Source organism: Haliaeetus albicilla, chromosome 23 (genome assembly GCF_947461875.1).
Source record: "Haliaeetus albicilla chromosome 23, bHalAlb1.1, whole genome shotgun sequence".
NCBI lineage: Eukaryota > Metazoa > Chordata > Aves > Accipitriformes > Accipitridae > Haliaeetus > Haliaeetus albicilla.
This window is the reverse complement of record NC_091505.1, coordinates 4,884,303-4,901,195: the sequence shown is the minus strand read 5'-3', so window position 1 is coordinate 4,901,195 and position 16,893 is coordinate 4,884,303. Positions and strand designations below refer to the sequence as shown.

General features: G+C 37.2%; 1 protein-coding gene across 3 annotated transcripts in view; it reads right to left on the bottom strand.

Annotated features, from left to right (window-relative positions):
* COL4A6 (collagen type IV alpha 6 chain) overlaps positions 1-16,893 on the bottom strand; it is a 140,860-nt gene that overhangs the window by 122,625 nt on the left and 1,342 nt on the right. The gene's annotated exons all lie outside the window — the stretch shown is intronic.

Genomic DNA, 16,893 nt, shown 5'->3' with positions numbered 1-16,893 from the left:
CTTAAAATTACAAGCAGCAAGCTGGTTTCTAACTAATTCTGGCTCAAAAACTACTTCTGAATTCATCACTGAGCACAAATATTCATTTTAAAGACTGACCATTAAGTTATTCCTGAGGGAGAGATCAATTTTTTTTTTTAGATATTTTAGAGAAATGTGTGTAGATATATTTTGTCTTTGTTATGACAATAATCACCATAACCCTTGCCTTGACATGAAGGAATGTGTGTATCTCACAGGAAAGCTGCAACCTTTTGCACCTAACCCCATCAAAAAATCCCAATCTCAGCACAACCATGTTGTCATAAGAAGCTTCACCAGAAATGTGAGTGATAGAACAGGCAGGGCTGGGAATTAGCAGGAAGCCTTTGTATCTCAGTCTATCTTGAGCTATCAGGGGTTCTGATGACTTATCCTTTCTTTCAGATGAAATACAAACCAGAGGTCCTGGTGTCTGGCAGCCATTAGGAAACCAGAGATATTGGAGTTACTAGACACTGCATCCTGGTCATTTTCCAAGACAAACAATTATATTCAGCCTTCTTAAAATTCCTTACTGTTTCAGAGAAAATCATATATTCTTCCACCCATTCAAAGGTGCTGCACAATGTTTATTGGCATGCTGCAAAACAAAACACACATTGCAGGAATCTAATACACTGTACTCCACAATGACATGACACTTGCTTCATCTCTTTTATTTATTATCTGAAAATGGCTATATTAGGTTTTGCTACCTGCATAATAACTATCCTGAACACTCACTCCCCAGAGTGATGGCATGTGGACAGGCTGCACACCTTGCAATGGGAACTACAGAAACAGTTTACATGGATGAAATCCTTTATAGTTGCCCGAGTATCATTGCAAGGAAAGAATAAGTGAATAGCTGTACTGTGTACCATCCTTGCACCCTTTTCTGTTGATCTCTCATGTACTGCCTACCCACATACAAGTTTACAAGAGTGTTTTTCACAGCATGCAGGATCTTTGTGTCAGAGGTAAGGATTTACATTCCCTATGTCAGTCATCTGACCTTGGTGCTCCAAATTACCCCTCTTACCATCCTTCTTTGGCCATGAAAGGACTCAGGTTGTTAATGGTCATTCTCTGAGCCACACCTCGGTTAAATGGATAAATTAGCTCAAAACTAGATTGTCTAAATATCCTCTCCTCCTTTAACCCTCTTCCAGAGATCATAAAAGTCAGTGAATAACTAATCTCAATATGATGCCAAATTTACCCTGAAAACTCTTCCCACCTGCTGTTACTGTCCTTTGAGATTTCCAAGAGGTCAAAACTAAGCAATAGCTGTATATAAACATACACCCACACGCATTTTACTTGAATCAAGTATAATAGCTTTGGATACTCTAATGTTCATCTTACCCAAGAACTACAGCCCTGATTAATTTCTCTATTTGTTAGAGGCGTGTGTATTGTTCCCAGAGTGAACACCAAAATGTATTTTCTGGCCTGACTGGGTTTCCTGTATTTTTTTGGCTATACAGGGGCAGATTTTTCCTAAGTATATGAAATAATTTGATGTTTTCTGGAAGAGTAATGCTTCTGTTGTTGCACAAAAGAGAATGATCCCTTTGGATTGCTGATCATTGACTCAAAAGATTTATGATCTGGGCTATCACATCAACAATCAGCTTAACAATAAAATACTGTTGCAGAAAGGTTCCTTTTTTTATGGTGTCTATTTACATGCCAGCAGCATAAAGCACAGCTGTGCTCTGAGCTCACCATCCCGCCACTACTTTGTTGCAAGACTAAGGAGAAAGAACAGGTTTTGGAGAAATTACACTTGTTTCCAAGACTTTCCCCAGCTAGCTAATTACCAACACCTTCCTATTGCAGTAAGTGATTTTAAATTAAAATCAGGCTTGAACCTCCACATCTATACCCAGGAAAAACATTTAGCTCAGGCATTCTCTATGTTTTAAGAGGCAGAAGAGCTGCCATCATTAAACAGAATGAATATCAGAGAAAGCTGTGTGTAAACAGTTTCTTAAATAGCAGCAGTGCAATTCTACTGTTAGCGTGATGAGACTGCCCCTTGCTGAGCAATATTTTCCCATGATTTCTTTAGGTTTTGCATGTATCTGGCAGGTTGCAAATCTTTTGGAGTAGGGATTGTATTTCAATTCTGACTTTTCATGCATGAGAGTACAGTAGGGTCGGACCTGGTGACCTGAGTTCGCAGGTATGAGCATTACAGAAGTAGTAATAAAAACGTGAGAAAGATCACAGCTTCACAAAGTGATTTTTCAGAAAAAATTTTTCCTTTATGTGTGCATGAAGATACTTAAACCTCACAGATTTTTAACAAAGTTGATATAAGTACTATCTGAAGACCATTTTTTAAACATAAAATCTGAATAAAATTGCATGCTCTGGGCTTCCGATAAGTGCTACAGTTCCTTCCTTTAGTCACAAAAAAAATTAACAGCTATCTATACTCCCACATTCATCACAGACTAACTTCTGCTGTGACGGGTGCAAGACCTACAGTTGCAGCGGGAGAAATATAACCGGAGCTAAAAGTTCAACCTATGAACTGATCCAAACATTAACTTCCTAACCACCCCCCCAGAGGCAAACAGCAACTTCAAACTGAAGAGCAGAGGTTGTACATTGTACACCCTGACACCCCGCAGATTCCTTTGTGGTACAGAATACATTAATAAGGGCAAGAGGTTATTTTTCCTGCAAAGTTTGTAAATTAAATTCTATAGAAAACCAAACAAAAGGTTACATGAGTGTGCACTTATCTATGAGCAGTGGACTCAAAAGAAAATATTTCAGTTCAGATTTTGCAAAGGTGCCCTAACAATGGCAGCTTATACACCACAGGTACTCAGCAAACAAGGCTAAATTAATTAATATCAAATTTCAGTCAAATGTAGTGATCTGAAAAAGGTTTCAAATTACTTTTTTTTGCCAAATGAATTTACGTTTCAAGACCTTTGCTAACAAATAGCACTGAAAGAGTAACTGAAAGGAAGAACACATTTTATTTGATTACTTTTAAAGCACACAGGCTTGCAGAGTGGCCCAAACAAGAACTAAAGGCCGGATTAGGAAGTTACCTAATTTATTTAGTTAGATAAGTTATCTTATCTTAAGGGATAAGTTGTCTAACTTATTTGGATTTAAACCAGCTACAGAAATATTCCCTGCCTCGCATTGAACAAAACACCTTGCATTTGCTGTGTTGGAGGTGTAAAAGTTTGCACGAAATTATACATTAAACTGCAAAAAGGGACATAACAGAGGCTTGCTGAGGAACCATCAATAAAAGCTGCCCTTCTTCCTCCGCTACATACACATGCACCCATACACAGGGCATAGGCACAGCCTCCTATCAGTTAATGGCAACAGCAAACAGGATTCCTGGCACCTGCACTGCAGGCTTCTCTGCTGAATTTTCTCACTCCATTTAACAGCCCTTCTCCTCCCACAAACTCCAGCTCATCCGAAGACACAGAAATTTAAAAAAAAATATTTAGAGAAAGCACAATCAATTAATGTCTTTTAAAAGTTGAACTTTGTTCTGAACACTTCACTGTGTCCAGTGTGCATCAAACATGACATAACCAACACAGCAGATCCTCCAGGCCAGAAAAGTATGATTTATATTTCTATTTTTTCTGGTCTTCAATCCAGTCCTGTCTAAACAGACCTCCATCCAGCTTGTCAGAGAACCTGACTCCAACAGCACCAGGTGCCAATTGTTTCATACAAAGATGCAAGAAACCCCACAGCTGACAGGTCTGAGATAACCCAGTCTCAGGGAAACCTTCTTCTGATTTCCTTAACACTGCTGAAGTCAAACATCCAGATGTTACATAACAGGCCCCTACAGTCAAGCACCTGACTTAAAAGCTATGGAAGAAAAACTGAGACTTATCAGGATCATTTTCTTTCCTCCTGGTTTCCTCAATTTTTGGCTAAGATTTAGGGAAAGGAACCAGGATTTTATTTTAAATATGAGTAGATGTTCTCATCTTCATATGATTCCAACATCTGTAAGATTAAAAAAAAAAATTTCTTTGCAATAAAAATCAAAAGCTGAAAATTCTGCAGGAATGCTAAAGATTGGCATGATTTTTTTTAAAATAAAAAATTAGCATGTACTACTGTTAAAACAATAGCATTCTAAGGCTAGTACAATTGAGACTTGTGAAATCCTTAGTACTCTTAAGCCCAACCCTCTTGCAAACCTTTAAGAAAAAATCTGGCAGCACCTGTATCCCTAGGCAATATACTATATTACTTATGTTTTTATTTACATTATGTCTTCATAACTTGAATAAAACAAAGTAACACCAACTTTGCTCTGTTGCTTTACACAGATGCTATTTGTTTGATACAGTCTAGGCTTTTATGTAATCCTAACTTCTAATCAGTCTCATGGGATCTCAGTGGAATATATGTAAAAAACTACAAGATCTATGTAAGTTCTTTAGGTTTGTGAAATTAAAACTCAAATTCAAAGTTGCATTCAGATAGTTTTTTTTACAAAAATACATGTTTTGTATGTTATTATTATGATTCTCTATTCATACATATTAGAATAGCTGGTAGATTACTCATGAAAATCAAGAAAGCAAATACTTGTATCACCTTAGGAAACTTGAGGAAAACAAAATAAGCACACATACAGCCCCCTCCCCCGCCAAATTCTTTCAATGTTACCAACAGTTACCTGTCTTAAAGTATACTTTCCCTTCTGAGAGCAGCTCTCTCTACTACAATGACTTAAAGGAAAAACAGATTTAATTTTTCTTTCCCTTGATAAATAGACATACAGACCACCAGGATCAGCATATGCATGATTACTTTACAGATAGCTACAAACACGATATGGAGCATTTACGAAAGTTACATGAAGTGATTCATCAAGCTATGTTGAGAATAGAATCTAGGTTTCCTTATTCTTTATGCCACAGACAACAACTCCCGGTTTATCTGCAAAATACTAGCTTCCTGCCCTAACCATAAAATATCTGATAGAAGTCAATAACCTGCTACAGTTTCTTGATATCATCAGTCAGGAATTTGTGATTTCAGGCTTATCAAGAGCAAAGGCTGCGGTGGATATAAACTAAGCAAGTACAGTAAATTTCACAACTCTGCCAAGTAATTGAATGAATTGTAGTGGTTTCATCTTACAGAGAGAATCTGGTTTCAAACAGAATTTGAATTACTTTCCCATAGTAGTTTTACGATGAACTTATTTAACGGGAGCATTTTAGTTCTCTTCTGCAACTTTTTCAAGATACAAGTTGATACTAGTGTTACTTTGATACAGTGTGAGGTAACACCTAAATAATCAGGCATATAGGATGCGGCTGATGTTCAATACGTAAGGAAAATAAGGATTACTCATGCCAGACACTAAATAAAATTCCAAAAGAAACTGAGTATAATCAGTTCAGTGAGGCCCCAAATGACATATTAGGTAAGGTGCAGGCTAAATTCTCACTGACCTCAGTTAAACATAATAGCATAGACTACCTCTGACAGCAGAGTGAGTGGTTTTTGTCTCCACCTTCCCTTCTTACTATCACATCCACAACTTTTAAGGGTCTTACAATACACTTTTACTGCCTATCTATAAAAGGCAAATGAAAAAAGAAACAGTATTCATTATTTGAAAATTAAACTCACAACATTCTTCATAAAGATTAATCCCACTGTCTCCTCTTTTTTTAAAACAAAACCATGCAGATAAAGAAGTGTTGTAAATCTGAGATCTGTAAGCTGCTGGGTTGCAGTAGGGCCCCTCTAAACAAGTATGTCATGGAGCTAGCCTGTACCTGTGTCTCACTGCACATTCCTCTGGCAAAGGAATTTAGGCCCGAAACCTGGTACCCCTCTGCCCTCCTCTGAGTGAGCTCATAATACCAGAATGAAGAGGAGGGAAATAACTTTCTCACTGGAATTTCTTTAATGGAAATTATAAGCACACATCTTGATGCTGGAAGTATTTTGCCTGGTTATTTTTAGATGCACAGAACACCTATTATTATATACAGAAAACATATAAACTACCTCAGCAAAATTAACTTCTGGTAAATTTAATGGTATCATATAATCCAAATAAAATCTGTAAGCAGTATCACTGCACAAAAATGACCGGGCTGACAGTCTTCTGTGCAGGGAAAACTGTAAAACAATCATTCCAGATCTGGACAGTAGCTTAACAAAAAATGTAAAACCCCAACCAACCAAACAAAAAAAACCAAGCCCAAAACAGATAAAGCCCAAAGTTTCCTTTTCCTTTGTTTCACAAACCGAGAGGTAAGAAAGGAAGGGGAAATGGATCTGGAGCGCTACAGCCAGCTGCAGAACACTTCTGTTAATAGCAGCTCAGAATGAAAATTATTGAATTCCTATTACTGAGTTTTGAAATAAAAAAAAACAAATCACCTGTTTGCTCAAATTTTCTCAATATCTATTGTTTTATGAATCAGATTTATGTTTGAAAAAAACCCACAAATCATTCAAAATCACAGCATTCTTTTTTTAAAAAAAATGTAGCACTAGTTTACTTTTTTCCAAAATACTTGGTAACCATTTTGGTTTGTAGTTCATAAAGTATCCTTGAATAGAGTTGAAAAGTTACAGTAGCACTAGAGATCTGATGTAAACATTAATTAATTTACCACTGTCAGACTGTAGTTGAGACTGACTAGTTGGTTTTTAATCCTTGCCACTCCTCTCTGAAACATGTGCAGAACTTGGCTGGCTAGTGTGAAGCTGAAAGATAAAAAACAACCAGATTCTTTGGAAACTTCACAGTATCACGCTAGCACACAGAAGAGAATTCAATTGAATGGAGAGTCTTTATAAATAGCCATAATCAACTTTTCACAGTTTTGTGCCTTACCGGTTAGAGGTCCAACCCTTCCAGATCTCCAAAAGCAGATTGTACTAATTGTATCATTTATAGAAGAGCCTTAGGGCATACAAAACACTACCAATTATGGCGCAACAGTTCAAAGAAGCAAAGGTACCTAATAGACCTATGATCATTATGCAAAGTGACATTTTGCATTTCCTGGCTGCAATGTCTGTTTTCATCAAGTGGCTAGAGCAGAGAACGAGGAGTCACAGTCCAATCCTACTGTTGGCTTGCTGTATGACTTGGGGCAAAGCTTTCTTCACACATGCAAGACTGTAATACTCTTATTTAGCCTGTCACAAAATAACGTGGTCAGGCACGGTTGAAGGACATCTGCAAATCACCCAGACCCAGGGGTGAAAGACAATGCAGTAATGCAACCAGGGATTATGTATTTTAAAGTTAAAATTGCAACATGTTACTTTGTATTTATGTAAGGGAAACAGCGTGAGATGCATGTACATGATAAATGAACCCTAGAAAAGGGACAAAACAGACCAAATATTCTTGCTGTAACTGTAACAGGCATGTTCATTTCAGGATTCAACCTATCCTGCAACTCTTAGCACTCTGGAGGGTCTGCAAACAGATTTTACCTTCAACGAAAAATGTGCTCTGCGACATTAAAAGATGTTCTGACTCAGCCCTCAGATTGTACATTCTTAGAAGAGCAGTCTTTGCAAAAGCTCCGAGGTGATTTTCTGCAGATTACGTGAGGTACGGGAGGCCTCCAGCTCCCAGAGACTCTGCTGACGGCTCTCAACACTCCACACGCTCCAGGGCCAATCCATTCACATGGAAATTGTGCCACTAAGAGATATTAGGTCAAACCACAGTTTGGAGCTCACTCTAATTATCTAGTGAGATTTGGGTTTAATCCCAGCAAGATTATAGATTCACAAAGATTAAGGTTGTTAAAAGTACCGCAGAGCAAACCATATAATCACTACCTTGAAGAGACCATCTAAAGTATTCTGTTTATGGTCACCAACTCATTTAACTTTAAAACCTCTGTGGAGTTTAAATAGTGTTTCCAGTATCTATTTGTGGTAACAGTAGGGTAAAGATCTGACGTTTTCTTTGGTGACTAGAATACTTCACCTTTGTTACAGGAGTGGTTTGAAAGCTTCTTCCCTTCACTGCTCTATTAACATCTTTTCTCTACGTTTTTCTTAAGCTTACACCTTACACCTTTTCAAGTCACAGCAAAAATCTAAGTACCATCTGTAGGAGGAAATTTCATGGGCAGTTTTCAGTTGAATCCAAAACTACTTTATTAGGTTAAAAATGCACTACTAATCCTCCTTTGTAAAAATTATCATATAAAGCTTCCAAGAGGAGAGAGCTGTTAAAAACTGTGTTTCAGATGAAAAGAGATAAAAAACTTTTGCTAAATAGCAAGCAATGCATTTGTGTTACACCTATTCCCTTACCGAATGTAAAACACACATGCATTTCAAAAGTACACCAGAAATAAAGCACCTCACTTTTGGCACCCAGGGCTTATTGCAGACCACCTCAGTCATGCCCACAAGACCAAGACTCACCATACTTCAATCCTCTCTCATAATAAAGAGTCAGCATGTTCTATGCAAAATGCTATACGCTGTGTAATGCAATACAGGACCTGCCAACCTCACCTCCCATCTGAATCCACACTTCACATGTGCTGCAGTTCCTGTAGAAGGTATTTACAAAGATACATTAATTTTACAGATAATGCTCCAACTTTTCAACCCCTTCACACACACACTTTGATGATAGTCTAAAATCTCACAATGAGGGCTGAGACTGAAAGCCTACAGGCTCCTTTTATGGAAAAGTCTGAAGACTACTATAAATTCTTAATTTTCCAAGCTTGCTTTTTGCCAAATATTTTTGTTCCTGCAGGCTATGTTCTTCCAGTTCAGTTACACCCTGCTTTGTGGATAGGTTTAATCATCAAAGTACAATACGATGATTCACCTTCCTATTGTTTTGATGTGTTTCCACTATAGCAGTAGTAATAATTCCAAACTGCTTTCAAAATATGTGTATGTATACGTATATTCTACAGAGCAAGTGATATCTGCACACTCTACCCCAGAAAAAGTTTGACGGATATAAGGAGAACTATTACAACTTTAAAATGGTCCTGCTCCTCTTTGCAAAAGTTGAGCGATTATTCATTGTGTCAATGAATCTATTTGTTACAGTAATGAGATGTGTTTCTATATGCATTTCAGAAAAATTTACTTGCCAGCTTATGAATTCCAAGCAGACTTTAACTTAAAGTATTAAGAGTAATAGACTCATCACTCCTTTTATAATTGTATCATTTTCTAAGGAAATACTTTTAAGACTCCTTTTTAGAGCCAGCTATTATTTCATGTCCACAGAGAGATAGCCTTACTACTTGTGAGGGCATGACCTTCATTAATAGCAAATAATAACTTCAAGGATTTAAGCAAAAGGATAAGGAACAGAAGGAGCCATTTTGAAAACTCTCTGATGCAATGTGAACAGGCAAAGTATACGCAGTAATTAAAAAAAGTTGGGAAAAGTCAAAGCACTGACTTGTTGCTATTAGAGCTTTAAAATGATGCTACTGGCAAAAAAAAAAAAGTAGGAAGATTATTTTCAGTTTCACTGACATTTGATTTGTGGAAATTTTAAGCACAGGAGCATTCATAAGTCAATTTCTTGTTTAACCACACTCATTTTCCTCTCCTCTGCTTTTTAGATCAAAACCAACCCCTCCTAACAGTGCTATAAATTCATTTATGCAGTTGGCTTTCAGCTTACCCTGTACATTTTATCCCAACCTCTAGAAAATTGCAGGTCTTAATCTCTCTGCCAGCCGAAAAAAATGCTAAAGAAACAGTTAATGTTGCTGTTGCTACCTTGTTTCCAATCTCTTTTCCCTTCAATGGAAATGGAAAAATGACAAATATGCAAAACCAAACAAAAAGGAAATATTACTCTCATATCTTACAGAAACCTTGATGTATTGCCTTTTCTAGCTAGTTCCCAATTAGATACAACAACTAGATGACGTTTAGATTTTACCTGTGTTAGACATCACAGCGAGGTCTTGCCAAATGCTTGTGTCAAGGATGGAATCGTTTGTTCCTATTAGTAATGGGAAAAGCAACGAACTTTTCATTTAAGAGGTGCAACCCTCTTAAACAGATTTGTGCAACAGAGATTCCTAGGTAACAGGCATTGACACGTCCTCACTGCTAAGAGTGAGGCATCAGAAAAAGCACTACAGGATTAACCGCCAGGAGTCATACTGGCAGCCTCCCTAGACTACTAAAGCACAAAGGAGAGCTAGAAAGGCAGATGAGCTTAAGAGCACGTTGAGGCAAGGGCTGGAGGCTGTACAGAGTACAGTAGGTTCCAGCCAAATAGGAGAAAATAGACCAGGGAGTGAATAAGGCAAACTCAGAATACAGTAGGTATTGGTATCTCAGCGGACTGAAGCAAATCAGCCCAATTTGTTTCACAGTGTTGATTCTCTCAATATTAAGGTAACCAAGTGAGCAGAGACTATGCAAACTGGATGGTGCTGGTTTAGTGGCCCAATGAGGTTGACACAACCAAAGCTAATCAAAATCCTGCAGAAACAACAAGAAGAAGGGAAGCTAGCACAGACTACAGGGGTGTCTACAGCTTTGTATTCGTTTGGGTAAGAGCAGAATCAGAGGGCCAGCAAAGTCAATTCCGACCAGCAAGAACTGTTAAAAAATGTGGCAAAAAAGCCAAAGAAGCAGATCCATGGAACGGGTCCTTTGACTTTGTATTAAGTCCACCTCTTCACATTTCCTCAGACCTGAGAGAACAGGAAGCCATTCTGAAAAGAAAAGATGACTTTGCACACAAGTAGTAAAATTAATGTCAACACCTTTTGAAACTAGAAAGCTAAATACAGCTACTGGAGACTGCAGCAATACAGCTTCCATATAAATCACACCATCAGAGAAGGGGAAGTTGTATGGAAAAACCCAAGGCAGGCTAAACTGCAGGAAATCTATGCAAAAAGCACAGGAACAAATTATTTGCTTTCTCCAAGTATTTTCAGATTTATTGCCTACACCTCCAAGGAACAGGTAATGAGAACTGCATGATTCTATTCTAACTGCTCTTTCTTCTCAGACATATAAACTGAAAGAAGTATATCAAGCTCAGGTTTTATAGCCTTCTCAGGAGAGTGAGAGCCTTCTTGGGTTATAGGGATATTTTGAAAGGAAAAAAACCTAAAGAAATTAAATTCATAATGTCAATGACTGACCTTCCTTCTCACTGATCTTCTTCCTCCAGTAATACTTAACATTACAGTCACTATCAAGATTGCATTTTGCAGGTTCCCTCTAACAACCGTCTCAGCCTCCTTCCCATCCCTTTCAAAACACAGACTGACCTTGCTAGAACAATCTCTTCCACAGGTAACAGCAGGAGTGCTTTCATTTTACTGTTGTCCAGAGTAACAAAGAAAGCAGTCCTTTATTTTGAGACTGGATTCTCAGAGAGCTTGAAAATTATCTATCAATCAAAGCTTAAAAAAAATTCTTATTTCTTCTTCTTTTTCATCATTATAACATTTAAGCTGAGACACAGGAGTCCCTTCTTTTTTGATCTGGTAATACAACTTTACACTGGTATCCGAACAATAATTTAATTTTAAATCGTTACCCACAGAGGGACACACAAACCCACTTAGGAAGGAAGAAAGGAGCTCAAGTACATCAAGAATTCTGACAGCAAAGAATTTTTCATCTCTATCTACCATGACTTCATGATGACCTCAAAATACTATTACACCACTCTACAGTGTAAGAATACCTTTTTTCTTTCCCCCAGAGAGAATACCTTAATTTTATTGTTTTGAGGTACCTAAAAGAATTTATAATCCCATAAAAGGCACTGACAAAAGTTTAAAACTGGCTAGCATCTCCAAAATATGTTTCCGTTTCCTCAGCACTGTTTAATACAGAATTATTAGCTTTGCAGTGTTTTGTAGCTCTCCCTTCCAAGTTAATCTTAAAAGATGCTCAAAAACCAGGTGGGTCATATTTTCTGATACATAACCAAAACAGTCTTACAAGACACTAGTTGGATGTCTAATCTTAATGCTCCAGTCAGCACTCAGTTAGCAGCAAAAGTACTTGCAGAAATAATGCAGAGTACCTGTATGAACAGGAAAAAGCCTTTGGATCAATTACGCTCTTTTCAAAAAACACTGCAGCTTCCTATGGATCGAAAATTTTGTCTGATTAAACACCAAGAGCTAGGAATACTTTGGCAACCTTGCCTGAACAGGTGCTGTGTCTCTGGGGACATGGGAAAATGAGAAGTTCTTTTCTACCTGTACGAGTCAGGGAGTTACCAGCTCTCCTCCTGGAGCAGTTCTATGTCTACAAATGGAGTATGACTTACACAAAAAGTAGACAAGAAAGAGACAGAGTTAAGACCTTGTGGAGTTACAGATTTGCAAGCTAGAGCCATTTTACTATCAAGACTTTTTGCAATCTGTAGCATTCTCACAATATCTGTGAGCATCAGCATATTACTGCAATTACCTCAGGAAGAAGAGTTCATAAGGAGCAAGGTACCAGACCCCTACTCATGTAGAGACTGTCTCTACAGCGAGGATGGACAAAGGGTAGAGAAGCCCCACCATGAAATACCCTGCCTACTTTAGGGACACCAGCATGAGTTACTAATAGCAGTTCTTAAGTCAGGGGAACACAGTGGCTGGCAGTAAAGCTGGCTTGTCCAGAAGGGGAAACAAAATGCTTCTTCAAGTCACACAATGCCTCTCACACCTATGCAAAAGGCAGCCACAACCTTAAATGGGTAATGATATTAAAAAAGCTCTTCAGAACACAACCACACATATTACTTCATTTCATAGCTGCTGTGACCTAACACAATATCTGAGTGCCAAATAAAATGCCACATTTTATGCTCAATTACCCTTAGCACCCAGAAAATATTCAGCAAATAAACAATTATTTGTTCCGATGGGAGAGAAATGGATATTCAGCTTTAAATGAAATTTTCCATAAAATTCAACAGGTCTTAGCAAGGGCTAGATAATTAGCACTGTTATGAACTGTCTGCTGCTTCTTTTTTTTTTTTTTTTAAGTAATTCTTATTATTTTGCTACAGAACCAGGGAATAATTCTCATTATTTAGCTATAGACCTATTACTATTCAAACTTCACCTTTGCAGAATGACCATTCTCAGTGCAGTGTGCGAACCTTCACCACTCAAGTGTCTCAACACCCATGCATTCTTACAGATTAGAAGCTGCCTTATCTGGTAAACAAATCCTGAGATTTAGAAGATTAGATTTGCATTTTACATTATTTCTTGAATTCTGTAGGCTCCTTTCTTAAACAAGTAACTTTACTACAGATATTACTTTTTTTCCCAATACAGCTCACTGCTCTGTAAAGATATAGCTGTAAAAGTCAAACTGCAGAAGGACTGTATACTTATAAACACTGATTAAAATGGCAAAGAAACAGAAAAAAGATTTTAAATACCTCTTAATGGATAAGATCATTATCTGCAGAAACTGAATTGGAAAGTGGAATGATGAGAGCCACAATTCTGATTTTAAATATCCATAATTTAACAGCTATATTTTCCCTCTATCAGAGCTCTGGGACAAAACTTATTTTTGGCATAAGGCCACTGAAAACAGTGAGCTTGGTTCACTTAAGCTGGTCCAGTACCTATTAAATGAAACATTTGTATCATAGATATAACAAAAAAAAAAAAAAAAAATCACACAGAAAACCTGGGATATAGTAAGAGAAAAGAGAAATAAAATCACTTGGCCTAGCTGGTCATAAACTGGCAGAGCTTCAGTTACTCAAAATAGAGCAGACTGCCCAGAACTGGTTTTGGCACGTAGTTTTTATTTGCCTTACTTGGATACTGTAGATGTTCTGCTGAACAAGATACTAAGCGCTAGAAAAAGAGGGTATCTCTAGTTAATCTGCGCATTTATTAGCAAAAAAAAACCCCAGAAGATTTGGATGAGTTGCAATAGTGCATGAAGTCCAGACTCATACAATAAAAGCTAACTAAACTCTATCTGAAAGCTCAGCTGTTCCAAGAGAACGTGTGACAATAAGTCTTTCCAGTAGTTCCTTAGGATATCACATCAAGACTAGCACATATTCCAGGTGTGCTCAGCTAGCTGAACAATGGCAGAAAAGAAATAAATGAGGAGTCACCATCTCACCTGTATCTCAGGTATGCTCTCAAGTGGGCATAGAATGACTGCTAGGACTATGATGCAGCTCAGCTGAGAGCTTTGTGAAGAGATGAGAATCTCAAATTTCATTGCAAGAGGCTGTCTCTAGACTTTGTGACTATTTTCACCTCATGCTCCACCTCACGTTTATGAGAGGACATCCCAGAAACACCAGCAAAACTCCGATTACGCTTCTAAAAGTCCCTCTTCTAAAAACTGTATCTTGCCCTGTAACCAGGAAAAAACTCAGGGGTGGGCAGTAATTAGCAGAAGCAAACACCTGCCTCTCTAGCACTATTCCAACATTTTGTCTTATTTCCCCCAGCTCTGGACCAACTTTTGTCATTTGCCTTCCAGTGTAACGAATGTCTTGAAGATAGTACTGCACTGCTGCTTTGTGCTTGCACAGCATCTTGTACTGACACTCCTGGGTCATTATTAATGCAAATTACTGAAAATAAAAGATTGAAAACATGAATGAAGCATAGCTTCTGGAGTGACTTCAACTGAAAGCTGTTAGGGAAAACTCTTAGGTCACTCCCAGGAATTGGTCTACAAACAAGGTAACAATCTCTCTGCAGAGTAACCCCATGTGTAACAGCAAGTCATCCATGTTTTCAACACTTGGCTCAAGAAAACATAGATCGTATTACAAGACTAATTTTGTACTGCCATTCAAAATAGATCACTGTTTATATCCAGGAAAAATAAGTACAAGCTGAGAAATTAATTCTGATCCACTTTAAAATCCTATTCTTACAAAGGGAGGGATGACTACACCTTGTAATTGAGACCTCTGAGTCAAAGCCATCTTTGATACAACTTTATTCAAGATGCTGGCCTGACATGCCAGCCACTGCCTACTAGTCATGTCCACATTAACATTCCTGAAGAACACTCAACAACTTGGTACAATATTTTCGGATGTTTCTTTTACAACAGATAAATTACTGAAATAAGATTATCTGAAAAAAAAAGAGAAGATGAACAAAGTTATAAATCACATCATCTTCAGCAAAAAGTGCTTTAATCATCAACTGTCTCTGTGAATAGTCTTCTAGAAGTTATTATTCCTTACTAACCTGAAGTTTTAACCTCATTTTATTAACATTGTACTTCACTGTGCTCAGTTGCCTCAAATTCTATAGCAGAGGACTACTAAGAAATGTCTCAGAAATCCTGCTTTTCCTAAAAAAGCTCTGCTTACTGCAAAACCAATTTCAACTACTAGTATTTTCTTCATGCTGGAAGGTGTTAGGGTGTGTTTTTAACTCAATGGTACCAGAATGTCATCTACCTACTACTGTTCTGAAGTTGACAAAAACATAGTTGTATATCTTTCCTGTTGAGCATGTTTGACAGCATTTTTAATAATAATTAAATGCGTTAACTGCTTAGAGGAATAAGGCACTAAAACTAAGTATTTTAAGGACCTATTTCTGATTCTTTTTCAAACTTTCAGACTGATCACACAACAACAAAGATTTTGCTTGTTTTCTAACCCTGAAGAAAGCTGGCAGGAAGACTTAGAAATGGCATGTAGGTATTAATCTTACTGATTGCAATAGACAAATTGACAAAGTCCCTTTATTGGCAACAAAACATGTCAAGGAACTAACAAAAATCTGACTGCTTAAGATATGTGCTTTCCAACAGGTATGAAGCAAAATGAGAGCAAACAATTAAAAAACTGCTGTCAGTTATATTTGCATCAATCAGGAATAATTTCACTGACATATTGCATGAACTTATAAAAATGACTGCAAAATGTGGCACCTTTATTTCAGAAAGCCTTGAAAATACTTGCTTTATAAAAGTCATTTCTGCATAGATTCCACTGCAGCAAGAACACTCGGAAGAACAGGTCTTGGTTTTGTTGAAGAAAATTGTCTAATCTTTTAATCTTTGAGAAGATTAGAGCTTGTAACTAGCACCTGATCAGGATGATGAAATTCTACTAGTGCAATTGATTATAAAAAACGCAAAGCAGAATCAAGCCTTTCATATTTATGAAAAGTATAAACCATATTTATAAAAAGTATAAACCATATTTATAGAAAGTATAAACCATATTTATAGAAAGTATAACCTGCTATTAAAGCCTTTTCAAAAAATTTCTTCCCAGTTGCACAGGAAGGTTCTAAATCCTTAAAATTTTAATCGAAAGAGTAGCAAAAGCAGTAGAAAAACATTGGCTGACAAATCAAGAACCCGTATTTTAACTGTTTTTGTAGAGAAGTCTGTTAGAAGTTGAATTAAAATACACATGCGTAAAACATATTATACTAGCTACTTCCATCAATTCATTATTGCATATGTGCTATAAAATCCAGACTACAAAGATTATTGTACAATCTTAATTTACATCACAACATAAGGAAGAGGTTTTTTTGAACTGCTGACTATACATTAGTTGGACACTTAATTTAGGCTACAGGTTTTCCAGAGGACTCTCTTGTTCACTACAGTTGAGCAGGCTAACAATTTCAGCATCCCAGCTGCAGAAAATCTATTACAACACCAAAAAAGTGAAGAATTATGAACATTTAAAAAGCCTGCGATCCCTCACTAATCTGTTTAAACATTAATTAAGAACAGCCAGAGAAAATCTGTGTTTATGTCATAAAATTGTCAGATTGACAGATCATAAAGTCATTGCTTCTGCATGCCAACTTGGAATTCAAAACACATTTACTAATTCATAGTCATGAACCTTGATAC